Raw genomic sequence first — 6,000 nt, forward strand, 5'->3', positions numbered from 1 at the left:
CTATTAGCTCCAATTTTGTTCACGTGTTCCACTTGATGAGTTGAGTAAATGCTGTATGTATCATCAGAGCGGATTTGATTCTTTTGACGATCAGTTTTGAACCGCTTGTCGTGTTATGTTTAACACATGCAAAATGAATTATTGCTCTGGAAGCAGTTATTGATATGTGCACCATGTAGTCTTAAAACCTTTAATTTTATTGAAGAAATCACTCATATTGCAATGCCATATGAGCTTTCTATTGGCATGGCTTAATATGGCACGCAGAGATTGAATCATCAAGCTTTCCCCTATTGGTAAAACTATTTATGGTAGCACTAAGAGGATTTTATTACTACATTGTGCTTTTGCACTCTTGAGTGCCAGAAAAAGGGTCAATTATCAAATATCGCACAAGAAATAAATCATATGGGACCTCCTCACTTTTTAGGCCCTTGATATACTTTCTTCAAAACACGACAAATGGCAAATAGATAAGATGCTCGATTCATTCTTCCACATGTCGTGTGTTTGGAATAGTCCAAATATGGTCTAAAGGTGACTTGGTCTCATAGGATCCCCGACCCCCCCCCCCCCCCCCCCCCCCCCCCGGTTCACTCACCTTAGCCACAAAGGTGTAGGATTTATTGACTAATTGGGCTACTATGAGTTGTTTGCCGGTCCTTATTGATTTGCAGTCTGCAAGCACTGTCTAGCCACCAATACCACCACCCTTGCAGTTTTGTACGTACCTTGCAGTTACAGGATGTAATCTTGCAAGCATCAACTGAGAGGCAGGTTAGATTGGCACACTGTGGGGACAGGCGTGTAAGTAAACAGCACCAAACCTTCATGTTTCTAGCGGGTGAGAAGTTTAAGTTAGTCTATCATCTTCAATTTCAACTCAAGATGCTTTTGTGTCTATGGGAATTGAAATTCGACATCCTTATTACTTCAATCAGTTGTGGTGTTATTTTTTAAATTATAAAGGCTGGAAAATGGTAATACATAAATATTTGAAAGTGTTACCATAGAGTGGTAACCCAGACCCTGCTCATGAAAAGTTTGTGTTCCTGCTGTCAACTTGTTTCTGGGCCAAGCTTCAACAACTGATTGTGGAGCTGATATACCTGCTTGGGATCCTTTTTAGGAGAAAAGAATCATAGACACACTGCCTGATACTCATAGATCGTGATATCATTGTTTAAAAAACAACTTAATTAGACCCTTTATTTTTTTCTTGTCCACTTAGTTTTTTGTGTTATGAATGCTAGTGTCACTGTTACTAATGTTCCATTATTATGTCACCAACTTCTAGAATAGTGAACTGTGTTTTCTGCTTGAGATAACTTCATTCATTATCTTATACAGGGCCTTTGAGATGTCGATATGAAGGGAGACCCATAACTTGTATATATATTAGGGTTTAGTTTTCTTCTTTCCATATTTGTTTGGAGTTAGAAGCAAGGCTGCTCATGGCATCTCCGCAAGAATCCAATTCGCTGTGCTTGAAGCGAAAGCTTGTTGATGACTGCCTGTCAAAAGACTGCAAATCTCGCCGTGTCAAATCTGAGAATGGGCCCTCATTCGATTCATTAGCTAAATGCTGCAACTGTTGCTGCACTCGACCTAACCTTGCCAATGATTGTGTCAATTTTCTGAAGAGTGGAGCGCCTAGCCGTGTCATGTATTATAAAAAAGGTTCGTGGCTCAATTTTCCAGAGCAAATAATGAAGTCCCTCATCGATGAATTCAAAGGAAATAAATCAAGTGTTGTGTCTGTGATGGATGATGAACCAATTCTTGTTGATTTCTTGTCAATGACCCTGGTCAACCTAAAAACTAGAAATCAGCGGTCTGTTGCCTGGTTTGATGACACTGGCAAGCGTTTCTTTCCTTCTCTGTTCTTTGATGAGGAAAGTGATGAAATGGCCAAACGGGATTCTAGCAATGTTGATAGCACTGCACAGGGAATAATGCTAGATAAGGTTGCAAATTTTCCACCTGAAGTGGTCAAGCAAGTTGTTCTTGAATCTAGTCCGCCCCTCAGAAACCTTCGACTGTGGATGTCTTGCGCAAGAAGATCACATCTGTGGAAAGAGGCAGCGAAAGCTTTCTATTTGTCCAGAAACTTTTCCTCTCTGGTATGGGCCCGTTTGCAACACCAAATAACATACTTCATGTCCACCGCTACTCTCCAAACGATATCACTGCACAATGTAGATTTGAAGCTTTTGAAAGACAGATGAAGTCAACTAAAGAAGCACGTGGTGATGCAAATGTTAAGTATGGATGGCTAGGATCTAGGAAGAGTGACATAGTTAGGATTCTTATTAATGGTTTGGGTACCACTGCAAATACTGTTGAGAAAGCAGGTTTGAGTGCTGGTGTATATCTTTCACCAGAAAACCGAGCCTTTACCAGGTGTGTTTTCCTTGACCCTGTTTTCGTGATTACGGTTCTGTATTTGCTTAATATAATATTATATTTATGTCACATGTTAATTTGTTTCAGTGTCGGTCTTTGTGATGTTGACGAAAAAGGAGTGCAGTATATGTTGATGTGCCGTGTGATATTGGGGAATGTGGAAGCTGCTGAACCTGGATCACAAGAGTCTTTTCCAAGCAGTGAGATATATGATTCTGGTGTTGATGATTGTTCAAACCCAAAGTGTTATGTGATGTGGCCATCACATCTGAGCACTCACATCCGTTTAGAGTATCTTGTTAGTTTCAAGCTTGTCCCAAAAGTTCGAAGTAAGATGATTAATGAGACCTTTATCATGTCATATTGAGAAAGTTAGTCTTAACATTCTATTTGGTGCCCTTATTTTCAGATTATTTGCTTGACTTGAAGGGTTTATGGTTTAACCCATCACTAAAGGAAGTTGGAATGGATATTTCTACACTTCAACCTGTGAGGCAACTTGAATCTTGTTATTTGTTCACCATCGGCACACTGGTTTTACTGTTAGATGTATGTCTATTGAATATTGATTACCATGGGACAACAGAAACTTGCTCTCATATCAACTCTGTTCAGTGACACCCCCCCCCCCCCCCCCCCCCCTCCTCTGTGCATCTTACAATGGCAATCGATTTTAGCTTTGGTGTATGGTAGTATTCCATTTATCCAACCAAACAATCTGTTTGTAGGTAATTTATGAAACAGGTGAAGAAGGACCAGCTTCCCCGTGGATATCATTCAGAGTTCTGTTTGCAGTTATTCAAGACAATATATCATCTGTGTCAAGGGAGCTTCTTTTCCATCATTATGAAGAGCTGAAGGTACTATCAGCTTGAAAAGTTATGTTATAAGGTAGGTATTTATTGTGGTTTGTTGGTGTGTGCTGAACCACCGTTTCAATCTTTCCACCTGACAGGAAAGCATAATAACTCGTGAAGAAATGGTGAAGAAATTGATAATAATAGTTGGAGAGAAAGTACTTTTGGAGGCCTTGAAGAAGCTTCATTACTGTGTAAGTTCATAGTTGCTTGCATTTTCTTTCATGTCAAACCTGAGGGAACCTTTCAAGGCTTGTGTTGGTTCTTCTCTTTGCAAGTTCAAGCTTGTATAGGAGGGACTTCGTAACACATTTTGTTTCCCAATTTCACCATAATAACCTGTTAAAGGTTGTTTTACAAAATGCTGATTGCATGAGCCTGGCTGCATAACAGAGGGCTTCTTTTCAGTTTCCAAACCCAAACCTGTATCTTTTTTGAAGCAAAAGCAATTGATCTGTGTCTCATGAATAGTATGGATATGCAACTGTTACCATACAAGTTAGTCATAACAAGGCTGTTATGTGCTTTATCTACTTTTAACATTTCTATAGTTGAATTGTTTGATGGTTCATGGTAAGAGAGATTGATAGGAAATTATCAAACAGCTTCATGCCTCTTGAGCACTAGTGGTTATGTGCAAAGAGAAATTGTTACAATTAGGGGTGTTCAACCCAGTCTCGTGAAAACCTTTCCTTCCTCAGAGTTTAGTTTACTTGCATGTGTATCCTTCCTTTCATCCCTTGCTCCACTTGCTTGGACTTGATGAGTGTGCAGTCTGTAATGGTTTGAAATAACCTGTTTGTCCAGCCGTTGTATAGTATTTTCTTTACTCTTCTCAGGCATGATCTTAAGTATTCCAAATAAGTAATGTGCAGTACCTTTTTTCTTAATGGCATCTAGCGTCACTTTGTTTTTGGCTTCTGTTGCAGCCATCATTATGGTACAAGCCTTCTGTTGAAGCTTGGTATAAGGCAGGTGGAGATTGTTCATTAACTCTGAGGGTTAACCATGCTGATTCACATGCACCAAATGCTGTGTCTGAACATGCCACAATTCTTAGCACCAAAAGATGTGATACCCTTGCAGCGGATATGGTGCCCAAAGATCAAGATTGTCTGGCACCAAGTGGTGTGCCAGAAACATCTAGTTCTGCTGTTGCCATGTGTGGGGCTTCTACAAGTGCAGAACCTAGGTGCAGAGGTCCTCCTGTACAGATGGTGCCACCTGGAAACTCTGCAACCTCGTGTGCCAAAAACCAAGATTCCTTTGTAGGAAGAGTGGCACCTATGCAAATCTGCCACACCAACCACAGGACGTCCTGGTTATGCTTCTCTAGCACAAGCTAATACCTCCCAAACCCATGGAGTTTCTGCTCCAGGCATCACTCCTAAGGGCTATGAATCTGCTGACCAAGCTTGTCACTTGGAAATTCCAAAACTACAGGCGTGAAACAACTCAATTCTGCACCAAGAATGACACCTGAAGGCCAGAAATTCCTTTCACTGGGTATCGCACCACCTAGCCCAGCACCTCATGATTGTTAGATAATCTATTGCTACCTTGTGTGAACATAGCAAGGGAAGGCGACGTCGAAAGGTCCCCTGCTGTGATACTGTAGCCGCTGCAGGTGCAGACGCCGCACGGCTCACCTACAGCACTGTAGCCACATGCAGAGGCCGGCCCAGAGTCAGCCCTGCTGTGTTATCTAGTTACTATTGCAGCATGTGCGCTGTACTAGGACTAGATGTATAGAGTTGTATAAATAGACATACACGGCTACTCAGTAAAGAGAGTTCAGATTTGACATCTCCCAGACAGGGCTTCGGCCAACGCTGGTGTCTTGTACTGTGTGTGTTTGCTCTGTTCTCCCTTCTTCTTCAAGCTCTAGCCATAGTGTGTGGGGATGGACAACGCTTGTTCGTGGTCGGCACGACTAGTGGGTGATCGGCAATACTAGTGGGTGCTCAGCAAGACCGGTGAGTGGTTCACTCACCTGAGCCGGTGATCCTGTGGGCCAACAAGTGGTATCGGAGCCGTACAAGCGCCGTCGCCAAACTAACCGCTGGCGATGATGGGCGGTTCGGAGATGGGCGACAGCAGTGGCACTGCTGTGGCTACCCAGCCACGATCGGAGGTCGTTGTTCGCACGGTGCGGGAGGTCAGCGGCACCAGTTGGCCGACGCTGACTCGCACCAACTATAGAGTGTCGTCGGTGACCATGAAGGTCAAGCTCAGAGCCCGACAGCTCTGGAACGTTGTTGACAAGGGCACCGACAATGAAGAAGATGACATGTCAGCGTTGGAGGCTATCCTCGCTGCTGTACCGGCAAAGTATAGGGAGCTGTTGGGGACGAAGAGCTCGGCTAAGGAGGCGTGGGAGGCTATTACGGCGATGCGCGTCGGTTCCGACCGTGCAAAGAAGGCGACGGCCCAGCTTCTAAAGCAGGAGTATGCCAACCTCAAGTTCAAGGATGGTGAAATGGTGGAGGACTTCTCCCTCCGCCTGTAGACGCTCATCAGCAAGCTGAAGAGCCATGGCGTCACCATCAACGAAGAGGAGGCGGTCTCCAAGTACCTCCACTCCGTGCCGACAATGTACATCCAGATCGCTCTCTCCATAGAGACGATGCTGGACTTGTCCACCCTCACCATTGAGGATGTGATAGGCCATCTGCGGGCGGTGGACGAGCGCTTGGAGCAGGTGACAGCAACAAAGGACAGAGGCAAACAGCTGCTG

At 43.6% G+C, this 6,000-nt stretch overlaps 1 pseudogene; it reads left to right on the forward strand.

The window, feature by feature from the left end:
- LOC136487331 (probable inactive poly [ADP-ribose] polymerase SRO1) overlaps positions 1-4,807 on the forward strand; it is a 36,062-nt pseudogene extending 31,255 nt beyond the window's left edge.
- The last annotated feature ends 1,193 nt before the right edge of the window (positions 4,808-6,000 follow it).

The sequence above is a fragment of the Miscanthus floridulus genome, chromosome 10 (assembly GCF_019320115.1).
Source record: "Miscanthus floridulus cultivar M001 chromosome 10, ASM1932011v1, whole genome shotgun sequence".
Classification (NCBI taxonomy): domain Eukaryota; kingdom Viridiplantae; phylum Streptophyta; class Magnoliopsida; order Poales; family Poaceae; genus Miscanthus; species Miscanthus floridulus.